Consider the following 19,476-nt stretch of genomic DNA (forward strand, 5'->3'; position numbering starts at 1 on the left):
CTGTTGAAAGAACTTGGGTGTGATCACGATCCTGCAGACTGGCGCCTCTTCATCGACTCGGGGAAGAACAGCTTGAAGGCTGTTTTGCTCCACAATGGCAACGAGAAACCATCAGTCCCACTGGCTCACGCGTTCGGCATGACAGAGACCTATGAGACTATGCGGCAGCTGCTTGATTCCATCAAGTACAATGACTTCAACTGGCACATCTGCGGAGACTTGAAAGTGGTGGCGCTGTTGTTAGGGCTGCAGTCAGGCTACACGAAATACATGTGCTTCCTTTGTCTCTGGGATAGCAGAGATGACAAGAATCACTGGACGAAGAAAGATTGGGAAGAGCGAAAAGAGCATGTACCTGGTCGACACAACGTGAAGCATGTCGCCCTTGTCGACCCAGCCAAGGTTTTCCTTCCACCACTCCACATAAAGCTCGGCTTGATGAAAAGTTTTGTACGGGCAATGGATCTGAATGGGCGTGGGTTTTTATACCTCAAGGAAAAGTTTGGCAACACCTTGGTCGGAGGCCAAGATCAAGGCTGGTGTCTTTGTTGGACCGCAAATCCGACAGATTATGAAGGACGAAACTTTTCCGACAACTCTAAACCCCAAAGAGCTGGCAGCGTGGAGGAGCTTCAAAGCTGTGACGGACAACTTCTTGGGGAACGAGCACGCGGACAACTATGAAGAAATAGTGCAGCAGCTGCTGGAGTCCTTCAGGAAACTTGGCTCCAGGATGTCCCTGAAAATCCATTTCCTACACCAGCACCTGAACTTCTTCCCTGCCAACTTGGGAGCAGTCTCGGACGAGCACGGCGAGCGATTCCACCAAGAGATTTCACTCATGGAGACGCGTTACCAAGGGCGGCACAACCCGAACATGATGGGCGATTTATGCTGGTTCCTGCATCGTGAAACTGACACAGAGCAGCACAAACGCAAAGCCAAATGCCTAAAGCATTTTTAATTACATTCTAGTGGAGTTTTTGTGTAATTTCTATAATTTTGAAGCATTCATGATGAAATAAATGAATAAATGAATTTTTGTAAATTTCATTGAAATCCTGACTTCTAGGCAATGGGAATATTTCTGTTACTGAAAATCCTGACGTGATACAGCAAAACGGTTATGATTTTTGAAATCAGCGTACCCAAATTAGTCTTAATCACTTTACAGATCTCCAGTAAAAAAAAATTTTTGAAATTTGTTGTTCAGTGTAATTGGAAACTTTCAAACATGCTTGTTCGATGCCATTGATAAAATGAATTTGATGTTATTGAATGTTTCACATTATAATATTATACGTCCTGTTGTAATTGAACACCAAGGTGTCATCAACCTTTTTTGTGGAAAGAGGATGACAGTTACAAAGAAATCCACAAATGGATGTTGGCTGAGATGCCGCTTCATATTGTCCAGGAGGAAAACATGGGATGCTGACTTTAAGCATCATCATGGGTCCCTTGTATGCCTGGGCTTAGGATCCCCGGATCCTGAGTTCAAATCCTGCTTGGCTGTTGATTTATTACCAGGTGGAGTTGACTGCGTGTCATCCTTCTGGGGTCGGCAAAATCAGTGCCAGCTTGCTGGTATCCTGTGTTGGAGTGGCGACCCATCCAGGATTGTGCCCAATCGCCTTGGAGACTGCTTTGGCAGCACCAACGCTCTGCACAGAGTCTGGTCCCAATGGATGGATGTAGTTGATTTACGATGGTCCCTTGTAGTTGATTCCATTTCAGGATATTTACACAGGTCAACACATTAAATATGGAGGATGAGGTCACCAAAATATTCCAAAAACATTTACTTTCTCAAGGTGATACTTTTTCCATTATGTTCCAAACTGTTGGGCATATCCAAAGTTTCAGCAAGATCAGTCCGCCAAAAACGTATCTGCAAGCACAGTCAACAACAATGCCTGGCATAATGGCGTCAGATGTCGATTCCATATCCATGTGACTATTCTTCATCTGATAACTCGTAATAAAACCTCCCTTTGGCACGAGGTTCTTCAAACCAATTTGTAATCCTTGGTGGGTTTTTTTTTAAATTTGGGAACTGACTCGGTCGGGCTCAGAAGGCCTTTTAATGAAATTTATGCTGTTAAATGTGCTTCACTGAGTGTCCTGTGGTACAAACTAATAAGTTGGTTTAGTATTCATTGGAAAAGGATGGTCCATTCAAAAATTCGAACAGTTTATGTGAAACATGACAATCGCAAGAGTTAAATTTTTGTGAAACTTCTGTGCTTGTGGTTTTAATGTTAATGATGCACTTTTCATTTTGTCTCCTAGATGATAAACTCTGTCCATGAGAAAAAACGGAGGATGCAAAGTGCCTTTGAAGCATTGCATCAATGAAGAGAGGTGAGAAACTTTGTTCGGTGGACGGAGAATATGTATTCACCTTTGTTTGTTTGTGTGTTTGTCTGTTTTGGTGTGTGTGTTTGGGTGTATGCGTTTGTATGAGGAACAGAAATTAAAAAGTACAAGATGTGTGTGATATGATAGGCAATTATTTTGGTGAGGCTTCTCCTGCTGATTTATTATCTTTTGGTGGAAAATCCACCGTACTGTTTATATGTATAAAAAAAAAAAAATATATATATATATATATATATATATATATATATATATATATATATATATATATGTGGATGCATATATGTATATTGTTACGAATTTGGAGTTTGATTGCACACAACATACAGGTTCCTTTCGTCAGCTATGTCGATAAGTGCTTGTTCCCGAGATAGCTCACCTTTCATTGTTTAAATGTTCAGAAATCCATTAGATGCTCTGCGGATCGATTTAATAGCTAGGGAACGAACAATGGAGACATCCCTCCCCCTCTTCTGCGAAGAGGAAGAAGAACCCTGCCGTCCCGTGATTCATGATGTCAACAACTCCCTCCCACCCGTGGTTGAGCGGGGGATGGAGCACGAGGGCATGTGTCATGAGTCACGCCGAGAGCGGGGGAAGGGCGGAAGAGGATAAGGAAGAGATCCTTTCTTTGTTCGTAGGCTGAGTTGGAGAAGGGAGTTGAGGGTTGTCGTTCAGCAGACCTTCGGGTCCTGTTTGGCTTGGGTTATGGTTGAGGCCTTCGGAAGCTTTTTGCTTCAGCTGGCTCAGTGAGTTTCGGCTGCGGCCTGGCTCGGGAGGAGGGTTTTTGGAGGCTTTTTGCTTTGGTGGTTCAATGAGCTTCGGCTTCTGCTTGGCTCGGGAGAGCTTTTTGCTTCGAACTGCTTTGTTTTGGAAGGAACTTGAGCCAGTTGCTCGGCTCGAGCTGCGAATGGTGGCTTATTCTTCTTCTTCTTCTTCTTCTTCTTTTTGGTTCGTGGAGCTCTTTGTTCTCAATTTTGGTTCCCGGCTTGGTGCGACTCATCAGCCTCTTCTTGGAGGTGGTTCCTCTGGGAAGCGACGCATCGACGGGAAGGATCGGCGCCTCGTCTCATCAGCATGTGTTGAGAAGCGCGGGAGGATTCGCGGGAGCTCGGGAAGGATCACGGCTCACGGCGATTGGGTCCAGCTCGCTCTCGCTGGAGCCCGGGTCCGAACAACTTGAAGACCACACGAGGTGGAGAGCTTCGAGATAGGTTCTGGGTTTCAGCTCACCTGTTCTCCGAGCTGGAGCTCATTATTAAAGGCCTCTGCCACCATTTATTGGGTGTGTGCGTACGTGTGTCCGTGGCCCCGTCTAATAAGTAGGAAATTGTTAAGTGCTTTGTGTGCGGTAAATGTTTGCATCACATTTCGTATAGTCGGTATAGTTCTGCTCTTGCGTGCTTCCCTATTTCCCCATGATTATTAGTAAATACCCCAATTGTTAAATGTTTTCAGCTCGTCGCGTAGATTCTTTCATTGGCTGAGCATTTCGTGTGTTGGTAGTTAGAAAGCCGTTGGTTTGCCATCAAAGGGGGGCATTTGGACCGACGGTTCTCGGCGATTAAGCCACTCGGAATCGCGCATGGGACAGGCTCGCCTCGGCGGTTTTTCCGTACGAGTTCCGTCGAGGGTGGAATACCCCGGTAGTTGGATCACGTGGGTATTTAGGTACATTGAAGAATGGCAATCGACCCTACCCCAGGTGATCTGCCCATTGTGGAATTTCGGTTCTTGAACAAGGACCCGTCGCTTGGATTTATCTGTGCGGCGATCTATATTCCAGGTTATCGGTCGGGCCGACTCGACTTGCGGCTCCGTTCAGAGCGGTCGGTTCGTGGCCGACCACCCCGGCCCGTAACAATATATTTAAAATATATATATATATATATATATATATATATTTTTTTTATTTCTGTTAACGTCTGCGTGGAATTTGACGTATCTCCTCCAAAACTGCCGGACAGATTGTCGCCACTTTCGGCATGCGGGTGCTCTGTGGTCTAATGAACAGCATGGGCTATGTAAGATCGTGCCAGACGGAGAGGTTTGGGAATTTTGGGTGATTTTCTAATTTTAACATTCGTTTGCATGGCGACATGTGACGTCACCGCTGAGAGGCGTAATTCCCTCATGACATCATCGGTCATTCACTGACGTCATTACGTCTGTCGGCGACAGACCGTCACCGCCGAGAGGCTTAATGCCACTCCAAGAAAACAGCGTCTGCAATGTAAAACCCTCTTCTGCACATGCTGACTACCTCAGGTGAATTTGACAGAAAAAATGTCACAAGAAACATTGTATTTAAAGTGAAGATTTATTTTTAAAAAATATTATTTCTGTTAATGTCTGCATGTCATTTGACGTTTCTCCTCCGAAACCGCTGGCAGGAATGTGCTCATTTCCCATATACTGGGGTTTCTTAATGTGATGAAGACAATGCACTAAATTTCTGGAATTGGATGACAACGTGGCTTCAACAAGAGTTTCAACCCATCGACGGCCGCATTTATTCCCGTTCGGTCGCCATCGCTGAACTGCTGTCCGGTAAGTGTTGCCATCTATCCAAAGATTATGAACGAGAGTAAGGGAGTAGTCATTGCGTCAAGCACTGAACATAAACACAACTGATAATAAATAGTACAGCTCAGAACATCAGCAATGGTTGTCATGTTTTAAAAATCAGCGTGGAAGGAGGGGAACGATGAGCGCCAGAGCTCTGCCAACATGATGTACCCGGATCGGCTATTTCCCGGACTGAACATGCCATCTTAGACTGTCAATTTGTGTATGAAATCCACCGAACTTCCTGGACTGAACACGCCCTCTTAGACTGTTAATTTGTGTCTGAAATCCAACGTACATATTAAAAACACCCGAAAATAAGTTGCAATAGGCCTACGTCCAGAGAACATCAAAGGCTATAATCTGAAGGTTGGGGGAACCAGGGAACGGGTATGAGGTCATCCCTTCATTGCCCGGATTCTCTTCTTTTCTTTGTTCTCCGAAAAGGCGGTGTCCGACAATATATTCTGAACCTTAAATGTGTGTGAGTTAACTGTTGAAATTAAAGAGGTGTTCGATTGTCGGATGCACCCAAACAACTGCCGTTCATTACATTAATTGTCAATATCAACCGCCATCGTTACCTGTGTTGTGTCTTGCGTGTGTGATCTTCAAATTAAAGCATCCAAGCGGTGTTCGATCGTCGGATGTGTGCCAAAAGGTGCCGTTCATTGAAATTTGCATTCTGTTTCTCGGTCACCCTCCACTGCTCCTGTTCAGTCAAGGGCTCAGCCTATATCATGTTAAACTTGCCCCATCAGACGCCAACCTTCCAGTCACACTGCAGAGGATGCAATTTCCAGTCAGACTCGCATACTCAATGACCAGAAACAAATCCCAGGGCCAAACATTTGACAAACTCGGAATATACCTCCCAGCCCCTGTGTTCTCCCATGGCCAACTATATGTTGCATTTTCACGTGCAAGAGGTTCCTCCTATATTTCTATCAAAGTGGACAATAATTCCTCACAAGGATTATTCAGCAACAAGACACTCACCCAAAATGTCATCTACAGGGAGGTCCTTGAGAAAACTAAGGACATGTAACCATCGTGCATCACATCCCAAATGACACCCTCCCCAGCTTCCCATAACATCAACTATTATGCCTCATCCACCTTTTGCCACCCATTCAACTCCGTGCAGAGCACGGGTATATGCCAGTATATATATATATATATATATATATATATATATATATATATATATATATATATATATATATATATATATATATATATATATATATATATAATCTTTGGCACACTGGTGAGAAACAACATAACAGTTAAAAACAGCTTTGAGTTCAGGAAATGAGCCTCGACTTGGTATGCAAGCTCTTTCAGCTCTTACGTGAGCTTAGCTCTAACACAAGCATCGACTTGGTGAATATATATTGTTGCGAATTCGCGCCCGCCGGCGTGCGATCGGCCACGTGACTCGAATCGCAGCACGTCGCCCACCGGACGGACAATTCTGTCGTGACCCTCTCGGACTAACGCTGGGAGCTAGTCACGGGTGGGCCTTTCGGCCTCACCACGATCGTGCCAATCGGCCACCCGCGTGGGATAGGGTTGTTCGCCAAACTCGACCTACCTAAGTACCCACGCGGAGGGTAAACCGGGCGATCGCACCTCGCCGCAGGTCGACTCCGGACACGGGCCGCTTAAGCGGTCCGTTCCGTACTATCGGGATAACCGAGCGGTGTTATCATCGGCCTCGACGGTTCCGATTACTTATCGGGCGTATTAAGCCCACTACGAACCCTTTACATGAAGCAGGATGGAGAGTCAATGGAGAAAAGACAAAGCGAAATGGGAACAGTTCAACATGCAAGCACTTTATTTACACGACACACGGAGAGCACACTTATAGCAATTAAAACAATTATGCACATCTATCAATTTAAAACAACAACAATGCAGAGCTACGACCGAATATGCGAACACACGGCAACACTTAAAACAATACTCCTTGACAGACGACGCCACCCACAGACATTTACACAAAAAGCAAAGGAAAAGGAAAAAGAAGTCGCGACTTCCCTTTTCGTGGCCGGTGAGCCCCTCTCCCACGACCGTCAGCGTGGTCATGCCTGGCCCCGGCCTCTCTCGCGGCCGGCGAACCCTCTCTGGCACTCCTCGTCCGGACGCGCAGGTCCACCTCACAACCGGCGCTGCCGCGTCTCCCGTCCGTACCTTCGTGACAGGCCGCTCGTCAAACCGCAGGACTCTTCCCCCGACAAGACAAGTTGACAGGAAGCCTCGAAGAACCAACTCAACCTGAACCAACTCGACCAACTCTCGACCAACCACTCTCGACCAACCACCCGACCAACCACCCTCGACCAACCACTCCCTCGACCAACTCTCGACCAACCACCTCCCCCAAGGTCCGTCCTGTCTGCCTTTTGTAGCGCGGGGCTCCGCCCTTCGCTCCATCCCGTTTTCGGCCCCGCCTCCCTTCGAGCTTATTGGAGAAGCCTCTCGAAGGGGGGCGTGACCTCTCGCTCTCCCTCCACCTCGCGCCGTGCGGGGGCCGGGGAAGTCAGTCTTGGCTCAGAGCCAAGGAATTATTCCCCCAAAAATAGGCCCCCACCTTTTCTCACCTTTGACGCCTGGCTCGGATCGCACTTCTCCCACACCGAGCGCGGAGAATTTTGACGGGAGAAACAGGCGGGAAAACCCCCGAGCATCGTTGTTGGTTCTTGTTTGTTCCCGGAGATCGTAACCGCACAGTTCCTACTGAATGGCAAGTGGCTAAGATGTGGTAGCGTAGATGGTGGAGGTGGCGTGGTTGTTGATATGCTGTTTGTTTGAAATAAAAGATAGAACAGAAAAATGGCTAACTCAAAGCATCGCAGCCCGGATGGATCACATTAATACCATCTATACAATGGGTTTGGGCTAACTACACATGCACTTACAGAGATATCTCACCTGAGGGCCCTTTATGGGGTTATGCGAATTTCCACAACCGTAACAATATATATATATATATATATATATATATATATATATATATATATAGACATAGACATAGACATAGACATAGACATAGACATAGACATAGACATAGACATAGACATAGACATAGACATAGACATACATACAGTGGGGAGAACAAGTATTTGATACACTGCCGATTTTGCAGGTTTTCCCACTTACAAAGCACGTAGAGGTCTGTAATTTTTATCATTGGTACACGTCAACAGTGAAAGACGGAATCTAAAACAAAAATCCTGAAAATCACATTGTATGATTTTTAAATAATTAATTTGCATTTTATTGCATGAAATAAGTATTTGATACATCAGAAAAACAGAACTTAATATTTGGTACAGAAACCTTTGTTTGCAATTTCAGAGATCAGACGTTTCCTGTAGTTCTTAACCAGGTTTGCACAGACTGCAGCAGGGATTTTGGCCCACTCCTCCATACAGATCTTCTCCAGATCCTTCAGGTTTCGGGGCTGTCGCTGGGCAACACAGACCTTCAGCTCCCTCCAAAGATTTTCTATTGGGTTCAGGTCTGGAGACTGGCTAGGCCACTCCAGGACCTTGAGATGCTTCTTACGGAGCCACTCCTTAGTTGCCCTGGCTGTGTGTTTTGGGTCGTTGTCATGCTGGAAGACCCAGCCACGCCCCATCTTCAATGCTCTTGTTGAGGGAAGGAGATTGTTGGCTAAGATCTCGTGATACATGGCCCCATCCATCCTCCCCTCAATACGGTGTAGTCGTCCTGTCCCCTTTGCAGAAAAGCATTCCCAAAGAATGATGTTTCCACCTCCATACTTCACGGTTGGGATGGTGTTCTTGGGGTTGTACTCATCCTTCTTCTTCCTCCAAACATGGCGAGTGGAGTTTAACCCAAAAAGCTCTATTTTGGTCTCAGACCACATGACCTTCTCCCATTCCTCCTCTGGATCATCCAGATGGTCATTGGCAAACTTCAGACGGGCCTGGACATGCGCTGGCTTGAGCAGAGGGACCTTGCGTGCACTGCAGGATTTTAATCCATGACGGCGTAGTGTGTTACTTATGGTTTTCTTTGATACCGTGGTCCCAGCTCTCTTCAGGTCATTGACCAGGTCCTGCCGTGTAGTTCTGGGCTGATGCCTCACCTTTCTCATGATCATTGAGGCTCCACGAGGTGAGATCTTGCATGGAGCCCCAGACCGAGGGAGATTGACTGTTATCTTGAACTTCTTCCATTTTCTAATAATTGCACCAACAGTTGTTGCCTTCTCACCAAGCTGCTTGCCTATTGTCCTGTAGCCCATCCCAGCCTTGTGCAAGTCTACAATTTTGTCCCTGATGTCCTTAGACAGCTCTCTGGTCTTGCCCATTGTGGAGAGGTTGGAGTCTGATTGATTGAATGTGGACAGCTGTCTTTTATGCAGATAACGAGTTCAAACAGGTGCAGTTAATACAGGTAATGAGTGGAGAATGGGAGTGCTTCTTAAAGACAAAACTAACAGGTCTGTGAGAGCTGGAATTCTTACTGGTTGGTAGGTGATCAAATACTTATTTCATGCAATAAAATGCAAATTAATTATTTAAAAATCATACAATGTGATTTTCAGGATTTTTGTTTTAGATTCCATCACAGACTTCACAGTTGAAGTGTACCTATGATAAAAATTACAGACCTCTACGTGCTTTGTAAGTGGGAAAACCTGCAAAATCGGCAGTGTATCAAATACTTGTTCTCTCCACTGTACATACACATATACACATTTATTTATTTATATATATAGGTGTGTTCAAAAAGTATCCGACCTTTGTTCGTAAAAAATACTCGTATCCAGATACAACAAACTTACACTAATCTCCTTCAAAGTAGTCCCCTTGGGCTGCCATACACTTCTCCCAACGGTTCTGCCACTGTCGGAAGTAGCGCTGGAACGCCTCTTTTGGGATGGCGCGCAGCAGGTCCATTGCATTTTGCATGATGTTTTCTCTGGACTGAAATCTGGTCCCTTTCAGGGGCATTTTCAGCTTGGGGAAAAGCTAGAAGTCACACGGAGCAATGTCGGGAGAGTAGGGAGCCTGACGAAGCACAGGTGTGTTGTGTTTGGCCAGGAAACTCTGTATCAAATGTGAAGAATGGGCGGGTGCGTTATCGTGATGGAGCTGCCAATTGACCGCTGCCCATAGGTCTGGCCGTTTGCGTCGTACAGCGACACGAAGGCGACGCAGTACCTCTTGGTAGTACTCTTTGGTGATGGTTGTGCCGTGTGGTGCATACTCGTGATGAACCACGCCACTGGAGTCAAATAAGACAGTCAGCATGACTTTGACATTGCTGCGGACCTTCCTTGCTTTTTTTGGCCTCGGGGATGTTAGATGCTTCCATTGTGATGACTGGAACTTGGTTTCTGGGTGATACCCATAAACCCAGGTCTCATCGCCAGTGATCACTGTGTTGAAGAAGTTGGGATCGCTGTTCAGTCTCCAGCATGTCCTGTGCGATCTCCAAACGGAGTTGCTTCTGCTCGATCGTTAGCAGCTTTGGCACGAACTTCGCTGAGATTCTCCTAAAGCCCAAATCCTCAGTCACAATGGAATGAAAGGATCCAATGCTGACGCCCGCCTCGTCTGCAAGTTCTCTGATCATGATTCGACGATCCTGCATCAGCAGGGTCCTCACTTGGTCAATGACGATCTCATTTCGGGATGATGAGGGCCTACCAGAACGTGCTTCACTTTCCACTGATGTGCAACCATATTTGAAGCGGTTGTACCACTCTTATCTGTGTGGTGCCCATTGCTTCGTTCCCGAAGGCCTGTTGAATCTTGCAGATCGTTTCCACTTGGGAATCGCCAAGCTTTTCACAAAATTTGATGCAGTCGCGTTGTTCAAGTTCTTCCGCCGTTTTGTCAAAAACGAAAATCCGACGGCACTCACTTACACTTCCTCACTCATCGGCGGTCTGTCGGCGACTTACAGCTTCTGCATGCGGGAAAATATTCACGCATATGAATTAGGATCGCCTCCATACGTGCACCAAACCACGCCTCCCTAGCTTCATTTGCTTACGCACGAAAAATTCAGGTTGGATACTTTTTGAACACACCTCATAGATATATATATATATATATATATATATATATATATATATATATATATATATATATATATATATATATATATATATATATATATATAGTCATACATATATCGGAGACGACCCATGGCCCCTTTGGGTTCCCGTTGTGACAGGGTTGATGAAAAAAAAATCATTAAAAAAAAAAGATAGCTCCAGCGAACTATACGGCTGAGGTTGTTTGCATTGATCAAATAAGCCGGAAGAGTACTTGACTGAATCGGGAATTGATTTTTTAATATTTTTTTTCATTGCCCGATTTGAACAAAACTTGATATTGCTTGTCAATGTGAAAAAAAAATGGAGAAATGAAAGTCGAAGAAGTTATTGTGCGTAATCTTCGAAACAATTTTATTTATCAATGAACACGGAAGTGTTAGATCAAAATGGCGATGTTTATTTTCTGCTTAAAAATGAATCGTGGAAGTATAAGATCAAAATGGCGATGTTTATTTTATGCTTAAAAATGAATCGTTCTTTGTCTAAACTAAATGTTTGAGATTTTTTAATAAATAATTTCAAGAAAAAAAAGACAGCTCAAGCGAACTGCACCACTGAGGTTGTTTGCATTGATCAAATTCTCCCGAAGAGTACTTGACTGAATCGGGAATTTATTTTTTAATATTTTTTTTCATTACCCTATTCCAATGAAACCTGATACTGCACACCACATGAGAATGGTGAGTAAGGTGGCCCTGAAAGTTTTGTGATATTGTGTATTGTTTTGGCTGTATTTCGGGAACATACATACATACATGCATATATACATACATACAAGATGAGAATTTTAGTAATACATATTGATATATATATATATATATATATATATATATATATATATATATATATATATATATATATATATATATATATATATATATATATACCTACATTAGACGCACCTCCTGACTGTTATGTTGAGCGTCTCACACGGTAAAACCGCATAATCCGCAAAGAACAACCGTCTGTCTAACACCCAGACGATTGGCCTTGCTGATGCAAACCATTCAACCAGAAGGCACGTGATGTGATCGGTGGGTAAATCGAAACTTGTGGAGTGTGATGAGCACTCCCCCGATCCCCATTGGACATATTATTACTTACAAACCGGGCGTAGTGGCGTGCGCCTGTAATCCGGCTACTCGGAGGCTTGGGTTTGAGGATCGCTTGAGGACGGGCGCTCTGCACTGGGCCGTGCTATGAGAGGGTGTAGGGCAGCCCGGAATCATGGCGAAACCCAATCCTTATCCCTGTGGCGTAAGAGGCGACCAGGGTTGCGTCAGGAAGGGCATCCGGCGTAAAACCTGTGCCAAATCAGTATGCGGATCATAACGGATGATCCGCTGTGGTGACCCCTAACGGAAGCAGCCGAAAGAAGAACAACATATTATAACTTACAAGACCAGCCCTTTTATGCAAACAGGGTGAAAACTCCAAAGAAATCCACAAATGAATGTTGACTGTAATGCAGCTTCATATTGCTGAAGAGGAAAACTTGGGACGCTGACTTTAAGCATTGTCATGGGTTTTCTTGTAGTTGATTCCATTTCAGGGTATTTACACAGGTGAACACATTAAACATGGAGGATCGCCACATTTAGGTCATCAAAATGTCTACGGAACTTTTACTTTGTGAAGGTAGTGCTTTCTCTTTCATCCACAAACTCTCGGGTATGTCCAAGGTCTCAGCAAGATCAGCCCCACCAAACCGCATCATGTAAGTTTAACGACAATGCCTGGTATCATGACATCAGATTTCTTAAACATCTATCACAGATCCATGTGACTTTATTTCTCATCTGAAGTAATTTTCTGAATTCAGTAATCCAACAGCTATGTTTGATGGACTTGTATGGTCTCTTAGTATGAGAGAGAGAGAGAGAGAGAGGGTGAGAGAGGGTGAGAGAGGGTGAGAGAGGGTGAGAGAGGGTGAGAGAGGGTGAGAGAGGGTGAGAGAGGGTGAGAGAGGGTGAGAGAGGGTGAGAGAGGGTGAGAGAGGGTGAGAGAGAGAGAGAGAGAGAGAGAGAGAGAGAGAGAGAGAGAGAGAGAGAGAGAGAGAGAGAGAGAGAGAGAGAGAGAGAGAGAGAGAGAGAGATATATATATATATATATATATATATATATATATATATATATATATATATATATATATATAGATATGGCAAAGACAAAGACAAAGTACATCCAAAACCATTAAACCTCGGGGGCCACAAAATTTGCATGTATTCTCAAGAAATTCCAAGGAAGTACAAGAATGAAAATTGGGTGTTTAGGTTAATTTAAACATTCCTTTTTGAAGATAATAAACAGTTTACTGTACCTCCATGAAAGGCTTATCCATGGTCAGCCCTAATTTTCCTCGCAGGGGTCTTAATTCGGCCTATTAAAACATGCCTTGCCTTGGAAACATGATTTACTCTCATGGACTAATGAAAGTATATTATCGAAATATTATTTCTGATTTAAAAATTGGATCTTGTGCATGAACTAAATAAGTCTCAATCTGAAGTGAAATCTGAAAATTTTAACAAATTTGCGGTTTTTTGACAAAGTATATTTATTTCAGCAAAACTTTAAACTTAACTATTTCTGCTATTCAGGCAATTATATTGAGTGAAGAAAAGATGAAGGAATGTGCATAAAATGGAACTTCATGGAGCGAAACAAAAATAATGAACCAACGGGATCAAATCTGTCGCAAGCCATGGCAATACAATCAACAGGGGTCCTTTTTTTTCCGGAAATTTCGAACATCGTTTGTTTTTTTTCACCTTTTTTGAGCGATCTGCTTTCTTTATATAAGATAAATATAAAGCTATTAATATACTCCGATAATAATTTCACAACAAAAAACTTCCAACATCGAAACAAACCTCGTGTTCCAAATTCCACCATGTTGGTTTGAACTTGCAAGGCATTGACTGATATTCTGTGTGCTTCTGAGGGAATTGTATTTTGCAAATTTTTTCACTTGAATTGCACATTTTAAAATACTTCATTCAAAGATAAGCATTTAAAAACGTTGATAGTTTAATGTTTTTTTATTTGTTGATTGAAATTTGCCTAAAACAAGGGTGATAGCGAATCAAGGTGTTTGGGTTGTTCACAGCACAGTGTTGTAACCTGTAATATGCACGCAAATGCCGATTGCCCATTCTGATATTGGCGCAGCACTGATATATTGTGTGTGCATGTATTCGTGTGTGCATGTATTCGTGCGTGCATGTGTGCGCACGTGCACGATTATAACATAACACGATAATAAAGCATAACATATTCTCTTTGCGAACTCTTCTTCTCTCTCTTCTCTTCTCTTCTCTTCTCTTCTCTTCTCTTCTCTTCTCTTCTCTTCTCTTCTCTTCTCTTCTCTTCTCTTCTCTTCTCTTCTCTTCTCTTCTCTTCTCTTCTCTTCTCTTCTCTTCTCTTCTCTTCTCTTCTCTTCTCTTCTCTTCTCTTCTCTTCTCTCCCTCTCTCGACCTACCTATGTCTCTCTCTCTCTCTCTCTCTCTCTCTCTCTCTCTCTCTCTCTCTCTCTCTCTCTCTCTCTCTCTCTCTCTCTCTCTCTCTCTCTCTCTCTCTCTCTCTCTCTCTCGACCTACCTATGTCTCTCTCTCTCTCTCTCTCTCTCTCTCTCTCTCTCTCTCTCTCTCTCTCTCTCTCTCTCTCTCTCTCTCTCTCTCTCTCTCTCTCTCTCTCTCTCTCTCTCTCTCTCTCTCTCTCTCTCTCTCTCTCTCTCTCTCTCTCTCTCTCTCTCTCTCTCTCTCTCTCTCTCTCTCTCTCTCTCTCTCTCTCTCTCTCTCTCTCTCTCTCTCTCTCCCCCCCTCTCTCTCTCTCCCTCTCACTCTATCTCTCTCTACCCCGTTGTCCCTCTCCACCTCTTTCTCCCTCTTTGTCTTTTCTCTTTATCTCTACATCTACCTACCTCTCTCTCTCGACCATTATGTACCACTCTACCTCCTCCTCGCTCCCCCTGCTAATATAGTGCAACACTCTCTGCCCACTCCTATCTTCTGTCTGTCTCCTCCTCATAAGTTGCAGCACTCTCCTCCCACATCTCTCTCTCTTTCTCACCCTCTCCCTCCAAGAGTGCATAGCGACGTGTGGTGAATCGTCGCTCTCCTCCTCCCCTTCCTCGCTCTCCTCCTCCCCTTCCTCGCTCTCCTCCTCCCCTTCCTCGCTCTCCTCCTCCCCTTCCTCGCTCTCCTCCTCCCCATCCTCGCTCTCCACCTCCTCTTCCTCGCTCTCCTCCTCCCCTTCCTCGCTCTCCTTCTCCTCCTCTTCCTCGCTCTCCTCCTCCTCTTCCTCGCTCTTCCTTCCTCCCCTTCCTCACTCCTTTCTTTTGCAGGAAGATGGTTCCTACCAAAAGAAAGAAATGTACAGGAGGCAAACTTACCAAAAAAACGACTTGCAAAAGCTGCATACAGCATAGCTTTTCACTCCTGGAGAGTAAGAAAGAAGACGAAAAGAAAACACTGTAAAAAATCTGCACCAGAACAGCCTTAACTCCGCAAGACCAAGAAAGAAGAAAACTGATCATAAAGAAGAAAGGAGGAAGGAGCGGGAGATAGAAGAAAGAAAATACAAGAAGAAGAAGAAGAAGAAGAAGAAGAAGAAGAAGAAAGGCAGAAGGACAGGAAGATATAATTAGACAAAGAAGACAAAAAAACAAGGAATGATAAAAATTCAGAGCAGCAGAAACTCCCTGACATCAAGAAGCAAGATGAGAAGCAAACACAGCATTAATGACTGCTTCCAGAGTAATTGAAACTTCTCAACAGCAAGAAGCAAGACCAGAAGCAAACACAGCAACAATGACAGCATTCTGCCATCCTGTGATCTCCCAGTCATTGTGTTGTCTGTCATATCTGCTTCAAGAGGACACATTTCAAGCCGATGAAACCTTTGTTGCCCCTGTGTGAAGCAGGACCATCGCCGTAAAATACAAAACACACAGGAAATGGCACTCTGTATTGAGGCACGGCGGTGATGGTCATGTTTAATCCTCGACACGTCAAAGATCCCCGGAGGATTAAACATTAAAGCAAGGTTGTCGTATGGCAGCTGAGCTGCTGGGGTAGCTATCATTTCTTGAAGCGCGACTGTGTCGCTGATGTACTTCCCCTCGACCAGTGCACACACCGGAACAGGTACTCATTTCGCCGACCTCAGAAGGATGACAGGCTGAGTCAACCCCCTGGTGTATTAATTCAGCGGCCGACGGGGCTTGAACTCAGGACCCTCGGATCCCTAACCACTGAGCCACCACCCTAACCACTGAGCCAACACCAGGCTTACAGCAAGGTAAGCTTTGGTCTTATTTGTGTCTGTGTATGTGTCTCTGTCTGTGAATCTGTGTGTGTCTCTCTCGCTCTCTCGCTCTCTCGCTCTCTACCCTTATCTCATTCAATATTATGCCCGCCCTTCTACTCTCGCCTTCCCAGACTCTCATTCCTTAAATCGTAATAATCCTTGTTTTATTTGCAGATTTTGATCCATGTACCCAAGTGTTACAGACAAAGAACACAAATGTTAGAGTTCCGGTGAAGTTGGGAATAACGTGACTGACGTGAGGAGCAAAGCTGCAGCAGTCATGAGGCCGGTAATTTCCAGTTTCTTCCCATATTTGTCCCCTCACCCCCACCTTACTCATAACCTCACATTTACCGCAGGTTGAATAGTTTTGGATACATGGAAGGCTGTGCTGAGGAGAATTCAATTTTTGCCACAAGACAACTGTACTCAAAGTTTCCCTAAAGGCACAGTCACACCTTGATGTTTTAACCAGCAATGGCAACGTATTAAAATGTATGTAAAATGCTGGCTAACGTTGAACTTTTGATGTATTTTTTAAAGATTCGGACGTATTCATAACGAGTTGGTTGTATGCATAACATATTAGTAACGGACACAGAACGTTTCGTTGTGTTATAGCTAACTTATACCAACGAATGCTGAGCCTGTTGTCGGCCTTCCCAAGCTATGCCCAACGATAGTTGAACTTATGCATTGCGCGCTGCACGTATCGCCGACGATGACGTAACGTAGCCTATTAAAAGGCTGCCGCACAACGATTCAAATCATAACCGCCACAGAAATGGAAGTGTCAACATCGCAGTCACACCTTGGCGATCTTGCCAGCGTATGCCGACCTCTGAAAAATGCGTCTAAAACGCTGGCGCACGTCGAATACGGTATGGGTAAGTTTCGTATGCGTGAATAAAACGCTAAAGTACGCTGTCATACGTCGTATTAAGTGGAGTACGTCTTGTAATTATAAACGTGTTAAACATTTTACGACGTACTTGCCGTATGACACACGTTCCGCATGCGATGGGAATAAGTTGTACGCACGATATGTGAACGTTGGCACACGTCGACAAAAGTTACTTGTAAGGTGCTCATAAGTCGAAACACGTCAATGTAATGGTTGGCGTCAGTGTTCCCGTTTTTTTTTTTTGGGTTTTTTTTTCTTCGGTATGACGGTGATGTAGACACTTCGATTTCTAGTGCGGTTATGATTTAAATCGTTGAGCGGCAGCCTTTTATTTATATTATGTTATAACCGCACTAGAACTCGAAGTGTCGACATCACCGTCACACCGAAGAAAAAAAAATGACGCCAACCATTACCTTGGCATGTTTCGACTTATGAATACCTTACAAGTAACGTGTGTTGACGTGTGTCAACGATCGCGTAACGTGCCTACAACACGTTACTCATAGGTTAGCAATAAGTTTCGGGTACACTAAACATTACCTCGACGTGTTTCGACTTATGAGTAACTTACAAGTAACGTGTGTCGACGTGTGTCAACGATCGCGTAACGTGGCTACAACTTATGGTCAGCGTTATGCGGAACGTGTGAGTCATACGTTGGCATGTCTTAAAATTTCAAGCATGGAAAATTTGAGGACAACCGAAAAGTACAACGTTTAAAGCCAGCGTACTGCGACGTATGGCAGTGTTTTTCAGCGTGCTCTCAATGTTATCAAAACTTACCCATAACGTATTCGACGTGTACCAGCGTTTTACACAAATTTTCCAAAAATCGGCATAAGCTGGCTAAAACGTCAAGGTGTGACTGGGCCTTTAGATATACAGCAAAAGGAAGAGTTTGACTCAATCGGTCACAATGAAAAACCATTCTGCATGATCCAGCTTCATTGATACCTTCCACCCATTGATCCAAAATGATCTTTATTTATATGTATATATGAGCAGTGGTATAAACGTGTGCTTAGCCGATATCGGAAATTTTTCAGGAATGAGCAAATTGGCGTCAGCATGATTACCGACAACAGTACGTACTGCAGACAACCTCAAAACCTTGAGTAACTTTCACCCTTATTTTGGGGGAAATTCAAGAAACAAATTTTTAAAACAACGTTGCATTGCCGACGTTTCTGGGAGATGTGCATAAACATGAATCTTTGCAAACAGCTGCATATGACAGGTGGAAAAAATTTGGCTCGGGAAGATGTAAATATATATATGTATATATATATATATATATATATATATATATATATATATATATATATATATATATATATATATATATATATATATATATTGTTGCGAATTCATGCCCGCCGGCGTGCGGACGGCCACGTGACTCGAATCGCGGCACGTGGCCTACCGAAACGGAGAATTCTGTCGTGACCCTCTCGGAACAACGCCGGGAGCTAGTCACGGGTGGGGGTTTAACCCCACCACGACCGTGCCAATTGCCCACCCGCGCAGGATAGGGTTGCTCGCCAAATTCGATCTACCTAAGTACCTGCGCGGATGGTCGACCGGGCGATCGTACCTCGCCGCAGGCCGACTCCGGACACGAACCGCTTAAGCGGTCCGTTCCGTGCTATCGGGATAACCGAGCGGTGTTATCGTCGACCTGGACGGTTCAGATTAATTACCGGGCATATTAAGCCCACTACGAACCCTTTACGTGAAGCAGGATGGGGATTCAATTAAAGAAAGGACGAAGCGAAACGGGAAAACAGTTCACACAATGCACATTTATTACGCGACACACGGAAAGCACACATATACAGCCAAACAGTCAAAATGCACATATCGCAGTTAAAACAAAAGAAAAATTGACACAGAGTTACCACCGAATACGCGTACACACGGCAACACTTATATAGTTCTACTTTACAGGCGGCGCCAACACACATTTACTCAAAAGCAAAGGAAAGAAGCCACCCTCATAGACAAGGGGGCAGACAGGCCTGGAGGCCAATATGTGCGCGTGACCTGGAGGAGCGGCCAGGTCCGTGAGACCGGGGGGGGGTCCTACCCGCGTCCTCGTGACGCATTGGCGGATGAGCCGCAGATGTGGCCTCGTGGCTGTGCGCCGACTCCGTGCTCCTTGGCGGGTTTCGTTGGCACGACGTTTGGAGTGGGGTGGGAACGG

The 19,476-nt window shown here is 44.6% G+C and overlaps 1 protein-coding gene across 11 annotated transcripts in view; it reads left to right on the plus strand.

Annotated features, from left to right (window-relative positions):
- LOC147034238 (uncharacterized) overlaps nucleotides 1-19,476 on the plus strand; it is a 206,128-nt gene that overhangs the window by 28,773 nt on the left and 157,879 nt on the right. For 9 of the 11 annotated variants that reach the window (XM_085879018.1, XM_085879055.1, XM_085878990.1 and 6 more), the window contains exons 8-10: nucleotides 2,293-2,364; nucleotides 4,561-4,647; nucleotides 4,773-4,929. The gene's annotated coding sequence lies outside the window, so the exon portion shown is untranslated. The remainder of the gene's footprint in view (nucleotides 1-2,292; nucleotides 2,365-4,560; nucleotides 4,648-4,772; nucleotides 4,930-19,476) is intronic. The other 2 variants (XM_085879061.1, XM_085879072.1) reach the window with 1 other exon arrangement.

Source organism: Eptatretus burgeri, chromosome 1 (assembly GCF_056783735.1).
Source record: "Eptatretus burgeri isolate ZD-2024b chromosome 1, Ebu_testis_v1, whole genome shotgun sequence".
In the NCBI taxonomy this organism is placed as follows: Eukaryota; Metazoa; Chordata; class Myxini; order Myxiniformes; family Myxinidae; genus Eptatretus; species Eptatretus burgeri.